An 18704-nucleotide genomic window follows, 5' to 3' on the forward strand; every position below is an offset into this window, starting at 1 on the left:
AAAACTCCTAAAACAGACTCTATGACTTAGACGTAACTAGGAGTCTTGAAGTCTTGATTCCCTACAAAACAAATTATCCAAAACGAAGTAGAAAAACAAAATATTAGTCATTCTTATACCTTCAATGTTAATGTCCTCGAAGTTCTTTTTTTCTCCTCTTCTCCCCCTTTGTTCTTCAATTTTCTCCCCCTCTTTTGATCAATACTTGTACATCTATGTTCTCCCCCTTTTTTGTCAAAAATAGCCAAAATAGAGCATACAGAGAGAAAACACACTAGAAAACATACTAGAAAACATATAGAAATTTTTAGAGAGAGAAAGAGAGCGATTTGATTTCGGATTTGGGAGAGAACCAAATGAATGAACCGGTTAAGAGTTCTCAGAATTCAAATTTTTTTTTCAAAAATCCTTCAAAATTAAATTAATTTCATAAAAATTAAGGATTGTACTCCAAAAATCATTATGATGAAGATAACATATTATAAGATTTCAAAATACATCAAAATATCAAAATTTTGTTATAAAAAATAACCTAATGATTTAAAATCATCAAGATGTAACGGTTAATGAAAAATGACTTATAGAAATTCGGCAAAATTGACACCAATTTGTCGCAACTCGTTCAAAATAGAGATTTAACTAATATGGCACCAGGGGTGGCTCTTTGAGTATCTTTTCATCCTATTATCTTATAACTCCGAAAATTCTAAAATATTTATTTTTTCAACCTTTTCGGCTTTTCAATTAAATTCCATGTGGTAGCTTCACATACTTACCGGACGACCGGGGTGGCAGCTCTTTCCTACATGTGGTGGTAGTTTTCACACTCCTTTTTAGATGTAACTCTTTCCACATCTTTTAAACATAGGAGTTCCTTTTTTTTAAATAATTTCAAACTCCCCTTAAATTAGACAATCTCACAATTGAAAATAATTTTGACAAATTTTAGTCTCTTAGCGAATATCCATCTATCATATCCAACACACACAACCGAGATAGATTAATCATAAAGAGATCAAATTTGATTTCAAAATTTTGATGAATATATGTATTAAGAAATCATATATTAAATTATCGTCAAAATAATAAAAAGTGGAGTAAAACCGATAATTAATATGAATTTAATTCAAGATGAATTCTGGTTAAAACACTTTGAAAAAATCTAATCTTCCCAAAATAAAGATTTTCAATCGTTTCCTTCCTCAAAAAAAAATTTAAATTTCCAAACACCTTTCCTCAAATCAATTTTAAAAATAAATCTCACACTCGAAAATCATCATGTAATGCAATGAAGAAGAAATATGCAACAAGCACCAAACAAAGCATTACATAATCAATCAAAACAAATTAAGATAAAGAGTAAGGAAAGATATCACCTTTCCGAATCCAAACTTGTCGGATTCTTGGTTGTCTTGGCTTGTCTACGTTAGATGCCGTTTGCTTTGATTTTTTATCCACCTTTGGTCGTTTCGTTGTGGGTGACTTCGATTGAACTTGTTGATGCAACTTTGAAGTCCGGTTTGCATGTAGGTTCGGTTGAACTTGACGTTGAGTGTGAGAAATCCGATTTGCTTGAAGGTTCGGTTAGACTTGTTGTTGTGCATTAGAAAACCGATTCCCTTGAGGTGCTCGACTCAATTGATTTTTATTTGAATTCCGTGGGGGAAGCCGAGTCTTGGAAGATGCCAATAGGTGCTTAGACAATGCCGGTTGATGTTTCTTTTTCTTATTAGGGCATGTTTTCTTTATGTGTCCTTTGCAACCACATCTATGACAAATTTTCTCTTTCAAATTTGTTGAGGCTTTAGAACTTGATTTTGAATCCTTCTCAACACATGTTCTTTTATATCCGAGGCCCAACTTATTCGTTTGACCCAACCCGAGCATATGATCCAATTTCTTAGATCCCGAAGAAAATCTTTGAATATCGGATTAGAGTTGATGAACTTGATTAGTCAAGGCCTTGTTGGATTTGTGCGATTCTTCAAATTGATGCTCCAAAATTCCAACTTTATCTTTATAGGATTTGATCGTTCATTCCGCTTCATCTAGCTTCTCTTGGAGGATTGAATTATTTTTCAAATTTGATTCCCTTTCCTCCTCGAGAGCTTTCTTCATTGTCTTCAACTTGTTGTTTTTCTCTTCAAGTTCCAATAAACGCCTTCTCAACTTCTTATTATGCTTGGCCATCTTTTTCGAATCAATAAGAAGTTGATTGTATGCTTCTGCCAAATCCTCGTCGTTCGACTCCTCGCTTTCACCGTTGTCGCTCGAAGACCCATGCAAGGAAGAAACATTGGAATTAGAAATAATAGAAGATAAGCAAACAACATTAGACGAAGGCAAAGAAGTGTTAGTAAACAAAGCAAGATTCTCGTTCTTTTCTTCATCAGCCATTAGATAGCAATTTATCTAGATCCCGCTCTGATACCAATTGAAAGTTTTGAGGAGCCCAAGGATCTATCTAGATTGTATCCAACACCTAGAGGGGGGTGAATAGGTGTAACGATCAAAAAACCACAAATCTCAATGCGATCAAAATAAATGCGAAAAATAAAAATCACACGAGATTTACGTGGAAAAACTCCAACTTGGAGTAAAAAACCCACAGGACCAACATGCGATAACAATCCGCTAAGAATAAAAGATTAAGATTACAAAGTGATTTACTGAATCCACGGACTAAAACCTCTCTTTTATCTTCTCCGGATCTTGCGCACACCAACGGGTTGTCCACGCCCCACGTCCGAATCCACGAACACCACGTCCCGAATCCACGAAACGTCACCACTTCGAATCCACGAATCCACGACGCCCACTCGAATCCACGAGCCCACGATCTGAATCCACGAACTGCCTTCGTTCACGCCGAATCCACGACGCCTTTCATGAAGAGCATCATGATTATAGTGATCCTTCGCTTAGAGTATCGATGAAAACCAGAAAAGAGATCTCCAAGCGAAGCGATGATCAAATCGACATATAGATATGAAATTCCAATATCTCGATTTGACCTAAAAGAGGCTAATATGTAGAAAATAGGTTTTAGATGAAATCTGAGCCTCTAGAGTTTCTCAAACATGTATTTTCATGATGCTTGATAAGTTAGAGAACCCCAATAGCTTATTTATAGACTTTAAAATCAATCGGAGTTGGATTAGAAAGTTTTCACGATTTTACACTGTGTACCGGTACACTTTAAGCTGTCACCGGTTACACGATGACGGAACGAAAAAACTGACGAAACAGTGAAACCGGTTACATGTCGATGGCTGTACCGGTACACATTTTGTACCGGTATACTTCTGATGCTGTATCGGTACACTTTGCAAATTTTCACCGTTTCGGGTCTTGCAAAGTTCCAATGCACTTTCTAATCCAGTAAACATTGATATTATGATTCTAATGCCTACAACCAAGTATGAATCACCATAACATGAATTAACACTTCATCTGGACATCGTGATTCACATCGTGAGTCATTTTTCAATTTCTTTGAAATCTTGAATTCTTCGATCTTCGACGATACGCACCAATTCTTCAAGACTCCGACTCACTTCACAAAACTTGCCAACACACAGGACTTAACACATATGTCTCATAGTATGTACCAAGTATGTCCAAGGAATCCAACTATTATATACTATCTAGTAGTGATTATCATTATTGATGGTTTAATGTTATTATCCAATCTCAACTTGGGACCTACACAAGTGTAGTCCGGCTTGTGCTGCCTAATTGTCCGTGGTAGTCCAACATTCCCACTCTAGGAATGAGCCTATCCCACCCGGCCCAGTAGGTTGCCCAATATCATACGAGCGAGCATATGTCGCGTAGGCCAACTCCGGAGCATCGGCTTGTGGGGAGCGACCCTCACAAGTATGTGCGAATGAGCACAAATGGCAAGCAAACGTAATCATCATCTCAAGTATACGGTCATTATGTCTTCAACATTGTATAAATACTAGCAACCCCAAAGGTCTAGTTCTATGCCACAATGTAAAGGTTCACCCGTTTACTAAGTCTAATGTCACTTTATAACATTACATTTTTCCTATATTTAGCATATGTCTATTATTCATAAGCAAGTAAGAGCGTGTCATTTCACTACATATAACATGATTCCAACATATCATAAGAATGCCATACACAAGAATGAGTGCTATACACATATCTCTCTACTACATAGAGGTGAAAAGTCATGATACATAACATATGCATTTTAAGCATTCTAAAATTCATTTATGCTCTACCTAGCATGAATATGTATGATATTCTATTTTACAACAAAGAATATAACATCGGGAGAGTTCACCCATTTCGGTGAGGTCAAACCCACCGGGAACTCCTTGGATCCCCTTCGTTTGTGCGAACGAAGATATCTACAAGTCTCCTAGCTCTCTAGAGAAAATTATAAGAGGGTTAAACGAAATGAACGAACACCCCATGAGCTAAACTTTAACAAACCCAATATTAGGTCAAAATTTACCTTGTATGGTGTAGAACTTTTCCAAACTCCAAACGGTGGCTAGGATCCTTCTAATCCAACCTAAAATGAAGTTCTACACCCATCAATTAAGCCCCAAAAGCTACAAATCAAAAACCTCCAAATAAAACCCTAGATTCTCATTTCTAGGTTTCATCTCAAGAAAGCTACCAAAACAAGATCTAAAAACAAAATCTAAGGTACTAACAAACCTAGTTGGAAAGGTGCTAGGGTTGAAGATCCTCCTTCAAACAAGCTCCAATCAAAGCTCCAATGCTTCTCCAATGGTGGAAAGCTACCAAAATGCAAAAAGGAGCAAAAGGGAGATATCAATCCTCCAAAAACTAAGCAAAAAGAAGGGAAAAAGCAAGGAAAATAGAGAGGAAACCCACCTCTCCTCCTTTTCTGTTGCAGCACAAAAGCCCCAGCCAAATAGTGTGGGGATATAGATAGTGTTGCAACAATTACAAAGAGAACCCTCAAAAAATTGTAGACTGCAGTCTGCACTGCGTACCGGTGACACGGGATGGGGCACCGGTACCAGGCAGCAGCTCGCGCAAACCCGAGCCTCGGGTTGGCGAGAAAACACATTGGGTACCGGTACCATCGCGATGCAGTACTGGTACCAGGTCCAGTACCGATGCCAGGCCGATGCAGTACTGGTACTCTGCCCAGCAAAGTCAACCCGAGAGCAACCCAAATCCTTCTTTTTAGAGATTTTGGTGCTAAGTTTTCACCCTCACTTCTCGGGATGCGAGTCATAGGTCGAAATATAGTCAATGACCATACAGAAAATCCGAAAAGGCTCGGAACACTAATCAAACACTCGAAACTTACAATTTTTTAATGTTCAGTGTGTTACACACACTCTCTTTCTCTTTTTCTCTCTCTCTTCCCCCTTTTCTCTCATTCTCTAGCAATAATGGAAAAAAGGCAAGGAAGAGAAGAGAACCAGCCCCCTGATCATATATATAGACATAATAATAGCAAAATGTACCTTAGAAAGCCAAATAAATTCACCTCAGCCTAAACGCACACTCTCAAAGCCGAGAATCATCTTTTGGGCATCCAAAATATCATAATAGTGATTTTCGAGTGCCTCTCACTACGACAGTGTAACACACTGGACCTTTGCAAATTTGCGAGGTTCGAGTGTTTGAGTTGTGTTACGAGTTGTTCCAGATTTTCTGGAGGGTCGTTGACAGTGTTCCAGCCTATGGCTCGCATCCCGAGAATCGAGGTTTAAACTTAGCACCAATATCTCCAAAGTGAAGATTATTGGGTTGCTCTCGGGTTTGTCTCGGCAGGGAAGTTTACCGGTACAACATTGATGTTGTACCGGAACAAGTGGTTGTACCGGTACAACATCGGAAGTGTACCGGTACAAATGGGTGTTTCTGTCAACCCGAGGCTCGGGTTTGGCTGGCTGGCTGGTTTTGTACCGGTACACTTTTTCGTGTACCGATACACAATGCAGTTCGCAGACTACATGTTTCTGAGAGGTGTTTTTGCAATTGTAGCTTATCTATAAATACCCCCATAGCCCTTGAAGGCTCTTTTGAGCCCTAGAACGTGGAGGATCATAGGTGAGATCTTCTCCCTTGGATTTTTTCTCTATTTTGCGTGGTTTAGCTTGTTTTGATCTCCTCTCATTGCTTCTCTTTACTCTTTGTTGGGTTTCCACCACTGGAGAAGCTTTGAAGCTTTTGTTGGAGCTCATTTAGAGGGAGAACTTCAACCCTAGCTCACTTGCTAACTTGATTTGGAGCTCTAGAGAGGTTAGTAAGCTTAATCTCCTCTTTGATCCATGATTTGGTAGATTTCATGAGATGAAATCCTAGAAATGGGATTTAGGGTTTATTTTGGGGATTTTGGATTAGTAGCTTCTAGAACCTATTTGATTGGTTTAGAACCTTTGTATAGGTTGGATTTGAGGGCCTCTACCTGCCATTTAGAGATCGAGAGAAGTTTTCTTCACATTAGGTGAGTTTTTACCCTTTTGCTTGAGAGGGTTAATATTTGAGCTTGCTAGTCTTCGTAACATTCGTGTATCTCTCTTTTTATTACCTTTAGGGTGCTAGGAGAGTAGCGGACACCTTCGTCAGCTCGAACGAAGGGTTGCGAGGTGTCTTGGTGGGTTTGACTTCATTGAATAAAGGGAAAATTCCTCCTATGTTATTTTTACTTGTTGTAAATTATAAATGCATGCATAATCATGCTAGATAGAGCATATGAGATGTTTAGAGTGCTTAGAAACACATGGGTTATGTTTATGAAAATTACCTCTATATAATAGAGAGAGACATGTGCATTGTTAGCGTGCATGATAATAGCATTCTATTTCATGGCTTGAAATCATGTTTCTAGCAAAGAAAATGGCTTACAAAATATGCTTTTGGACTTAGAATTCATATTGGACATAGTGGATAAAAGTGTCATAAAGGGGCACTCAACTTAGTAAACGGTTAAACTACAATATGTTGACATAGAAATGGATCACTAGCTTTTCTTCCATGTTTTAGACATAATGATATAGTGATAGGCCATCGAGACATCGACTATATTCCATATTTTAGACATGATGACATTGGACTTGAGACGGACTTTTACGCTTGCTTGCCATTGTGCTCATTTGCACATACTTGTGAGGGTCGCTCCCCACAAGCCGGCACTCTGGAGATAGCCATCGCGACATAAGCTCGCCCGTGCGGGATTGGGCGCCGAAATGGGATGCCGTGGGGGAGGCTCATTCCTAGGGTGGGGATATTGACTACCACAGGGCCATTAGGCACGGCGCAAGCCGGACTACCCACGGGTAGGTCCTACATGATTGGAACACTAATGAGATATTATGCTAAGTGGACATTGAGTAGACTAGTAAACAAGGATATTATACTATTTGCATTATGGACATCATGTTGGTTATACTTACGCATATTCATATTAGAATAGCATTTATACTTATGCAAATTCATGCTAAGTAGAGGCATAATGGTTTAGCAAGATGTTCATGTTTAAATACTTATTGTTCATTTTTCTTATATACTTGCACTTACTTCATTTAGCTTTTGGGCCTAGTGGTGCATTTCACTGAAGTCAGTAATTGCCCACTAGAAACTATTATTTAATAGTTCTCTCGCCCCAGTTTTATGGTTTTCTTTCGGAGCCCTCTACACCGGTGGAGGCACGGGATCGCGGCAAGGGGATCGTTAGCTAGATAGCGAGGAGGTTGCTTTTTGCTTTAGGTAGTTCTCTCTCTTTTGTGTTTTGTTAGAGAGAGTGAGAGAGCTTATATCCATGTATAGAGACCACCATATTCTTATATTTAGCACTTGTATTTGGACCCCTTTTGTACTACTTTATCGTTTACTCTTAGTGGATTTGACTTTTTTATTGCTCCCTGATTGTAGAATCTAGTTGTACTATGCTCTGATACTCGTAGATGTTCTTTTATTATTATTTTATTTATCGCACTTTTGTAGACGCTTTATATGTTGTAGGCATATAGCGGGTCTGGGCACGCGCCGGGCGGGCTTCCGCTGGGTCCTAGGGCGTGATAGATAGTACCTCCAAATAAATCATAACCACGTTCATAAGTTTTCGGGTGAGCCACGCACGAAAATCGATGAGTCAGCTGGCTAAGTTACCTGCTTACTGCCAAGTCACATCAACCCTACCTACTCACTCTGAATTCCTACAGTAGAATTGGGTGCCCATATCTGATTCTGATACCCATTTGGATCCTCTTACGTGAACCGAGGCATTTGAATCCTCTTCTGGGCATTTGAAAATACAATAAAATCACAAGTTGAGTTGATTCCCACTTCCCGAGTAAGTTGTTCTATCCATTTCATGCCAAAATGGATCTAACTCAATTCAGCACTCTCTTGATATGCAAACTAATAACTCACATTGCAATCTTACCTATTTGTCAAGGTATAGTACACAACGTTCTCCCCTTACAGAAAGTTTCATCCTCAAAACTCAAAGTCTACATATCTCTTTCTAGGTCTCAAACAGGTAGGCGTAGGACTGTTGTATCTCATCCTCAAGCTCCCAAGTCACCTTTCACTCCTTATGGTTACTCTACAAGATCTTTACATATAGAGAATGATCTGGTTTCATAATTCTTTCTCCTCTCGTGCAAGAACTTGAACCGGTTGCCCCTTGTAGCTCAAATCTTCACTCAACTCTAGTACAACAAAATCGATCACATACAAGGGGTTAAAGGCATATCTCCTCAAAGTTGAGACATGCAATACATCATGGACTCCTGCTAATCTCTATAGCAAAGCAATCCTGGAGGCTACTAGTCCAACTTGTTCCAACACCTCAAAAGGTTCAATAAATTATAGGTTGAGATTTCCACGTATCCAAATCTCTTTACCTCTTTAGTCAGCGAGTGTTTCAAAAGCACATGGTCTCCAACCCGGAACTCAAAGTTTTGTCACAGGGTATCGATATAACTCTTTTGTCGACTTTGGGTGGTTACCACATGCTATTTATGCAATCCTGACTATTTTCTCAAATTTTGACAAAATATCAGGGTCGAAAATCTTCTCACCACTTCCCTCCAATACAAGGATGATTAACATTTTCTTTCATAAAATGCCTCAAATGAAGCCATTATGTTGCTCACCTGACAATTGTAATTATATGCAAATCCTGTCATAGCTTTGTGTCGATGCCACACCACTGAAGTCAATAATGCATTCTCTCAATATATCCTCTAGAGTCTAAATCATTCTCTATACTGTCCATCAGTCTGTGAGTAAAATGCATTGTCGAAATATAGCTGAGTCCCCAAGGCTATCTATAAACTCGTAAAAGAAATGCGATACAAATCTCTGGTCTTTTTCTGATACAATAGAGGTGGAAACTCTATGCAGCCTCACGATCTCATTCAAATACACCTGAGCGAGTTTATCCCTGGACCAAGCATTCTACAATGCTATAAAGTGAGCAGACTTGGTCAGTCTATCTATAATCAATCACACTGCATCATGTCTGCCCTGCGACTACTGTAAGCCAGTCACGAAGTTCATAGTGATCGTGTCCCACTTCCACACTAGGATAGAAAGATTTTAAAGTTTGCTAGCAGTACACGATACTTAGCTTTCTTTTGCTAACAAGTCAAACACTGAACAACAAAACTCCCAATATTTCTCTTCATCCTAGTCCACTAGTAGTACGCCTTTAAGTTCTTATATATTTTAGTTTCTACAGGATGAATTGTATAAGAACTTTGTGCTTCTGTCAAAATCTTCTCACAGAGCTCTGAATCCATAGGCACACATAACCAATCTTTAAATTGCAGTACTCCGGAGGTGTCAATGCTAAACTCCCCTGCCTACTTACTCTCTACATCTACTCATATCCTTATCAAATATATGAGCATACCTTATTTTTCTGTAATCCTTTCTAGTAGAGTGACTTGTAAGACTATGGATATAAGTCTTGTAGAAACCATAAGGATACAACCTCTAATCTGAATCACCTCATTTTCTCAAGCAGTGGGTGTATGCATTGTAATCATCATACTTAAACTCTCATCAATTTGCGGCTCAACCCATGTGCCACTTTGTTGGCCTTGCCAGGGTGACATATAATCGTCACATCATAATCCATTAGAAACTCCAACCACCATTAATATTGTCTCAAGTTTAACTCTTTTTATGTAAATAAGTACTTGAAGGTAGTGATGCTGGAGTATTACCTCTACCTTTTCGAGGATTGAGGTACGAGCTTAAATTTTAAGAATGAAACTTCCTGTAGGGGGAAGATGTGGTGTCCAAAAAGCTTAGCCACTGGAACGACTTCAGTCTTAGCAGCTGATCGACTCATCTATAGAGTGTTGAATTTAGTCAAAGTCATTTTAGTCCAAAATGGATGCGAAAACAGACTAGGTGCACTGAATAAGCTAGAACTAAAGTTCTAGCCATTTTTGGATGTTGAAAAATGGACGGGGCACCTAGATGTGTAGTGTGGAGCTACGGGAGTCCCTGAAGTCATTTTGGCCCTCTTTCCAAAAATGTTCGAAAGTTACTGTAGCAACCCGAAAGTGAGTTGGTGAACCATAATGTATCGAACTATACTAACATGTGTCGCGCGGGATTTTTGGATTCGGATGTACGTGGCGGTACCGGGCCTTCCATGCGGGAGACCCTTTCTTCATTCTGGACTTCGAGTCGTTTCGAACGCTAGAAAGAAGTTTCGAGCTCCAGAATATATTTTTTCTGCTATGAATAGGTTAATTCTTTTTAACCCGAGAGCTCATTTCACTCATTCTTTTTACCTATAAATTGCACTTGTGGTTCTCACATATATTGATGCTTTTCCTCATTCATATCACTTAGAGCTTCTATATTCACCTTCATTCTCCTCCTTCTCCATCTTTTCTTCAACTGGTAGCTAGGAAGCAGTAGCAGCTGAAGCAACAACAGCTACAGCTCGATGAACTACTGAAATTGGGGATTCAAGTTGAGGAATTGGACTTCTTTCGTGAATCATCTGATAAGGAGAGCTTGGGATTTTCTCTTTTATAGCTAGATTATTGGTTAGTTGAGATGAATTTGTAGTTTAATTGCAATTTTAGAGTTGTTACGGGTTTTCGTTAGATTTTTATTCTAATTTTTGTACCAATGAAATTCTTGAGGAGCTTGTGGTTCGCTCCATCTTGCAGGTTTAAGAGGTACGTTGGGTTAATTTTGGAAAGCAAATCTGGATTTTTAGCCAAATTGCATTATTTGTGTAATTTTTGGGTTTCGAATGCTATAGCAGATTTTTGCTTGTTTTTAGAGTTTTATGGAGTATTCTTGCTGGACTCTATAGCTGTGAGGAATCTTCTTCTTGTCAAATGCTGTATTGCGAATTGAGGTTTTTAACTCACCAAATATAATGAATTACCTAGTATGCCTATGTAGGATCCAACATGCATATGTGTCATTGTCAGGATTGTAAATGATTATATATTTCTACTTGACATAAACTCTCTATTAGTTAAGCTTAGTTATGTACATTGCTTTTATTTCCTACAAGGTAATTAGTTGACCATCTTGCTTAAATAAACACCTTATGCACTACTTGATAGTATGCAAACTAAATCTAATATAGTAGAGTTGTTGCATTCGATTGACTACTACTTTATGCCTGGGGTTTGGCAAGGTGAATTAATGGTAGTGTGGATTATGTTTTCGTGCCTGAGTGTAGAGTGGTATCAGATTACAGGATTCTTTAGATTTACTTTAGTTGGCCATGGGTCTGGACGGCAGAGTTGGACATTGATTTATGCATCAATTGTGCCAAGGTTACTTCGTTAGTTGTTGCTATGATCTGTTTGATCACGTGCATCGATCGTAGCCTCCGGGAGCTCAGTATGCTTGACCTGGTTACTTGATCCTTGAGCGAGTTACTCCCCGCAACTGCCACTCTAGAGACTAGTGATTGAATTTAGTTTATATATTATTTTCACATCAGCGACCCATCTAATTTTTAGTAGGGATTAGACGTGAGGGGAGCGCAGGCTTGACTGAACTTATGAGACAGTTGGTATAATTTGGTATATCTTGGCCGTATCATAGCTAATTGATGTATATTGTACCTGATGCATTTATTCCCTACAGTTGTTAGTGTAGGGACATAGTAGTGGTTGCAGTTACTTAATTATTTGGTTTATTCAGTAGTATATTATTTATGCCTTAAGTAGGCCTAATGGATAGGTCATTGCCGTCGATAACAATACTCACTAGAGACTAGTTTTACAGTAGTTCTCATTCCCGTTAATGATTTCTCTTTTAGAATACCTCTATATCTGTTGTCGTTGCTTCTGATCGAGATAAGGGGATCGTGTGATACATAGCATCTTCTACCTAGTAGATTGTGCTAGAGATGGACCCGACAAACATAGGTTTGGGATACATACTGTACATATTAAATTGCCATTTCTAGCTGGGATGTATTTACCTTATGTTATCTGAGGGGTGGATGTGTACCTATTTTGGAGACGTTATATGTACAGTATGGTTCGACTTATGTACTAGTTTATCTACCACTTTGATATTCATAGTTGTAGTTGCTTTATTTTGCAGTTAGACGCTTCACGTGTGTGGGGCATCACATGCATACTGCAGATTTGTTGGTGGGCCTGTTAGATGTATGCCCTAGAAGCCAATCAGGCCGACACATGAATTCTTTCTAGGATGTAAATGTGTATTTGACTTTAAAATATTATGAATAAATTTTGGTTCTTATTTTCATTCATGTGGTCTATGTGTCCATGAATCGTCCAAGAAATTAATAAGATGATGACATATAATTTTCAAGAGTTAAGAATTTGAGACGTGTCATTGGTGGTTAATTCCTAAATGCTCACGATTGATGGAATATCATGGGTACGGTGATTGATCCAGTAAGATTGGTACATAAGTCGCTTCCTTTTTTGGATAGACGAGCCTCGAGTCGACATTGTGGGGACATTGAAGTGAATATACAGGTGGTTGTTACAGAACAAGCGTGCCGAGCGTGACTGACGCGAGAAGTCACTTGCATATCTACTTACTCGTTAGTGACTTACTCAATGTTGCAGTAGTGTGACTGGTCCTTTGACCTGCGGTGCCTTAACTATTCACAATGAGGTTACTATAGTTTGACTGTACATACACTTGGTCCCTAGCAATTCAAGTCCTTGCGGTGCATATTAGCTGCAGTAGGTTTCATTGTAGGAATAGGCTGTGCACTTCTATGGAATCTATCACCCTTGGTAGATAAGAGCGTTAGTCCTATATGATTTATGAGACCGAATTTAGAAAATCTTGGCCAGGGCAGAGTTAATACCGAAAATGAGTTTTCGATATTAGAAACTTGAGTCGAATAAATTTAACATATGACAGACGATGGGGTTTGACGAGTTATTCCATGACCTCCATCTAGTCGGAACTCATGATAGAAGGACTATATCACACGGTAACTGCACCAAGAGGTCCAGTATTCTATTCTACTGGAATGACACATTATACTACTAGACGTCACTGGTAGATTGTGAATCTCATGAGAATTATCTAGATGATCGATAATTCTCATTGGGCCAAGTTGGAATTGTTTCAATCCATTAAAAGGAGTTTCAGTGATATTATTGATAGTGATCAAAATATATCTCACTACCGGATAGAATAGAACGTATGGGATCACACACATAAGAAGTTGTGATTGATTGAATAGCTAAATCATAATTTTTGAATCGTTGGAGAACCTAATTGTCAATATATTGAGAATTGGACTAATTTGTAATTGTTACAAATTAGTAGTATTAAAGTGTAAATGTTACAAAAGAGGATTTACTAATAATTAGTAAATTATGAGAGAATTTATGTGCAAATGTTGTATTATTAATTTGATATGATCAAATTGAGATAAAGTTCAACTCGTTCCAGGAATAAGGGTGGAATAATAATTTCAGATTTATACCGGGTTATACTAGCTTATTCCAGATACCAGAGAACTACTATTTTGGGGTATGAAAAACAGCGTTTGGGTATAAAGGGGGGAATAAGGGGTTATTCCACCCCTTACCCCCGAACCAAACGGGGTGTCAGGGGTTAGGCCATGGATTTGATTAGATAGATTCAATCGAATTCATCGGCAGGACACTAATTTTTGATAGTGGTTACTGATTATTTCATCAAGTCGGTGGCAACTAAACGAACAAGAGAGGCCATTTAGAGATAAAATTGACTTTGTTGAGATCCCATTATACATCGCTTCAAAATTCTGAAAACTGGTCTAGGGACAATATTTACTGGAGAACAATTTTTGAGGTTTTTCGAATCATGACAGATAAAAAGGATTTATTGATTTTTTTTTTGAGTAAATTCTTCTCTATATTATGCTCAGGCGAATGGATAGGCTAAGGTGATGAACAAAATTGCTATAATATGATGAAGCAGCACATTAGAAAATATATGAGAAAATGGGATGACAAGCTCTCGAAAGTGTTATGGACATGTCGTATAATCTATAAAGACTGCAATGGGAGCACTCCTATTTGGTTGGTTTATGGGCATAAAGTCGTATTACCAATTGCAATCATAGTCCCATCTTTAAGAGTTGAAAATCAAAGAAAATTATAACCTAAGGAATTGTGAAGACTGAGAATTTGACTATGTAGCTAAACTTTCTGTTGACAATATTTTGTGTGTATTTTAATTACAAAAGCACTCATCAAGTTTCGGAGAAAAACGAGTTAGAATGGAGATTTTACATGATCTTTAATTTTCACTTAAAGTGAATAGTAACCGGCGTTTCGTTTGGTGGCGTATGCGTATTGTTGGCTTCGGGGGCGAATTAGGCACCATTTCGAATGATCCAATAGGTCGTTTTCGATGGTTCGGTTGTGCTGGGAGTCATGGTGAAGTTGGATTTTGGATTCGGCAACCCGATTGTGGAGAAATTGGCAGATTCTGATAATTTGGCAATGCGCAACTTGGATTTCGGAAGGAAAACCTAATATTTTATGTATGGAACTAAATAGGATTGATATGTGGAGGGACTTCTATGCAAGTTACACCTCATGCGAGGACTTGTTATGAAATCCTACGATCGCGGAGGGGGGGGGGGGGGTTATGCGCAATTTCACATGAAATTGCATGCATGATCAATGCTAGACTAGGGTTTTGATCATCCGAACCCTAACCCTAGCCGCTCTAGCCTTCCCCCTGCCGCACCCCTCTCCCCACAGCAGCCGCAGCCCTCCTTGGCTGGTAGCCGACCACCCCACACGCCGGAGCACCAGTTAGAGAGAGAGAGACCGCACTCTCCCTCCCTCTCGTGCGATCCTTGGTCTGAGCCATCCTCTTCCTTCTCCTCTCTGTCGGTTCAAGGCTTGGAGGCGTGGAGGACTTCCTTCGGCCATCTTGCCTCCACCCCGTCGCAGCTGTCAACCTCCCTCGGCCATTCGTGCCTGCGTACGCAGGACTCGGGCTGATCTTGCCCGAGTTGGGCTGCTGCCTTTCTCACGCGATCTTGACTGAGTTTGGACACCATCAACGCCTCCCGTGTGACTTCCCCAACCTATCGCAACATCCCTGGACCTTTCGTCACATTTGTGGACAGCCGGCGAACCGTTGATGCAAAGTGCAGCCCAGCAGTCCCGTTTTACGCTTCGCCTTGAGCTGATCTGCGTTCTCTGGCAAGTCTGGACCTTGTGGAGCATGGCTAAGGTAAGCAGCACCCTCCGCTGGTCATTCTCATCATGGGGCTTACCTGGATTCCTTGCATTTCTTGGCTGGTTCGCAGATCGCAACGATTCGTCGCACGCAGGCTGCGTCAAGGCATTGTTCGCGGATTCGCTGTGCAGCGAGCGCGACTTCCATTCGGGACTGGTGTCGGAGGAGTCCAGCACCTTAGAATCGTGTGGATCTCATCTTCGCTGAGTTTCTGAAGTCTCTGGAGCAGCGGTAAGGCCCTGAACTAGTAGTTGTCGAAGACTATCGCACGTTTGAGATCGTAGTCATGTGTTTGTGTTCGGATTTGCGTCACAGCGATGCTTTCGCATCGTAGCTGCTATGGGCAGCATACATACTGAAATATTTGTGTCCTCATTCATTGTCCGATGCCCATGAACCTCGTGGTTCGATTAACAGGGCAATTGGCGCTTATATCGCCATTGTTTGTGCCGTAGGAGCCTCGTTTTTGGCTCCAGGTGTGGGATTCGTGTTGCTTCTGGTCGCAGTGAGCGTAACACTTCGTCTTCTATTGTTATCGAGCCCTCAAGGCTCAGGAATCGATGCTTTGCAATTCGGGGGCTTCCGGAGCCAAAAGGGCAACAATCGGGACCCCGGTCACGACATAAGCCGCATAGAATCAATCGCTCTTGCACGAAATGATGTGCTGCTGTTTCGACGCCCAAAGCTGAGTGTTTCGGGACAGCAAATAATCTAGGATTAGATCTGGAATGTTTCAGCATGTTTCGGGGCTCAACGGAGCTCGATAACGCGAATTTCGGGCGGTTTCTGGTGCGACCTCGCGTTGTATTTGCTGCTGCTGTTCACAGCAGGATTGTGGCTGATTTACGAAGTGCCAGGGGAAGGTTAGACACCCTGGATTACAGCAAAAAAGCCATGGAGGGTTCCGGGACCAAATACGACACCTCGGAAGCCAAACGGTTAGTTTTCGAAACCTCGACTTTCCCCTTTTTAGCACACTTATTGTGCGGCTGTCCCAAGGCATTAAAGTGATGCTTTGGGACAGCGAGGAGTGTACGACAGCTGTGGGATATACTTCGGATCACCTCGTGGGTTGGTGCGACATTCCGTCGAATCGGCGCGGCATTTGGATGATTCTTCGGTGACGGTCGGTCGGAAACTTGGAAAGTCCGTTTGGCCAACAGTTAGAATCACGTCGAGTCTAAGGCGTTAAGTAGTTTACGTGTTTAGGCTAATTACGGTTTCATTGCGACTATGCATAGGTTCGGGTGATAGCGGAAGGCAGCGGCAAGCAGTCGACAACCCGTGTACTTCGTACGGTATAGGTCGGTACTTCGATCCGAAGTCGGTAAAGTGGTGCCTGCTCGGTGATCTCTATCCTTGTCATCTTCTTTCGTTATTTGATACTGATTGAGCATTTTTACATCACTTGACTTCGTAGTTAGTCACTCTATGGTCATGATCTAATAGTAGAGTGACATTCCTGATGATTGAGTCATCCATGACATGTTTTAATAGATAACCTTGATATTGGTGACTTTATAGTTGGTGACACTTGTATTCATACAGGACATGATTTGACATTAGTTGACTTCATAGTCGGTGATACTCGTATCCCTACATGACATGATTTGACATTAGTTAACTTCATAGTCAGTGACATTCGTGTTCATACCTAATATGCTTTGGCATTAGTTGACTATAAATTGTACGGCACTGAAGGAGTCTTAGACAGGATTACTAACTCGGGTACTTCAGTTGCCAACCCAGTGAGAGGTGAGGTGTCATAGACAGGGTTCGCCACCCTGAGTTCTCACCCCCAGACTTGATATACGCCGCGCTTAGACAGAGTTAGCGACTTTGGATACGGGTTGATATGTCCCTCCGGAGTAGTACTTGATTTGCGGTCCTTCAGACCTATGGGCGAGCTTAGGCCAAGTATTCATGACAGGCCACAGAGATTGGGTATATCTTGGACTTCTCGTATGTCCAGTTGATACATACTTGCACTTTATTCTGTATTACAGCAGCGGCTAGTTATATTCCTCTGTACTATTGTTTACCCCTGCATCATTGCTACTATAGTTATGATATCCATGTATGCATTATGTTCTACTTTACAGTAGCGGTAGTTACATGTTCTATTACTGTTTCCTTTCCTTCTGGTATTGTAGCTATTGTATTTGTGATATCTACTTATGACTTTGATGATCTTTTTCTGTTGGTGAGTACTTCTCGCATATGTCGGCTTGCAGTACCCACTGGTAGGGGAGACATGTGTACATGTTCTCACCCCCCACCCCCTTTCAGGTGACGTTGCGGGTCCGAGTCAGGACGGTACATGAGGCACGTGGTTAGTGGTCGTAGAGTGCTCCGACCCGGTGGATTCGGTTTAACTCCTAACTTTGATTTCTTAAATTAAATGACTTAGATATTATGGTTCAGTTGGTTCTAGTTTATTTGAATTCATGTGGTTTTGGTGAAATTAATAAAGTACTTATGGTTTTCCTATGAGATGAAAATATTTTTCTACCCCTCGTGATAGCGTGTTTTTTTAAGAAAAAGGTTTCAGTGTGGAAAACGGTTTTAAAAAGAATTTTTCTGGTTTTCATGATTCTTAGGATTTCAAAACGAATTTCCGAGTGGAAAATATTTTAAACTAATAGATGTGGATTTATGATAAACTGTGATGGATGTGAATAATGTATGTGAATGGTGATGGTATGTGGATGTTCATGCTGTGTGGTTGTATCTTGTACTTATGCAACGCCGTGCAAATATAGGGGAGACTCTGTCCGTGTGAATAGTGAATTTCTTGTATTTGTGGCGGATCTGATATCCTCTAGGGTCAAGGTTTTTGAAAAAAAAAAATTGGGTATTTCCGCATCGATTTAAAACTCAAAAAGGGACCCCGGGGCGTGACAGGAATGTAAACTCTTGATGTGCGGTGGGCTAGATGGAGTAAATGAAACTCGGTTACAACCACTTGATCATCTAAGTATTTATCAAAACCGAGTTAT

The 18704-nt window shown here is 40.2% G+C and overlaps 1 long non-coding RNA gene across 2 annotated transcripts; it reads left to right on the plus strand.

The window, feature by feature from the left end:
• On the plus strand, positions 15154 to 18206 carry LOC109720985. 2 transcript variants are annotated; one of them, XR_002219117.1, is made up of 3 exons: positions 15154 to 15699; positions 15776 to 17009; positions 17995 to 18206. It is a non-coding gene; the product is annotated as an uncharacterized LOC109720985 (long non-coding RNA). The 2 variants fall into 2 exon arrangements; XR_002219116.1 differs by having other exon boundaries at positions 15776 to 18206.

The sequence above is a fragment of the Ananas comosus genome, linkage group 15 (genome assembly GCF_001540865.1).
Source record: "Ananas comosus cultivar F153 linkage group 15, ASM154086v1, whole genome shotgun sequence".
Lineage (NCBI taxonomy): Eukaryota > Viridiplantae > Streptophyta > Magnoliopsida > Poales > Bromeliaceae > Ananas > Ananas comosus.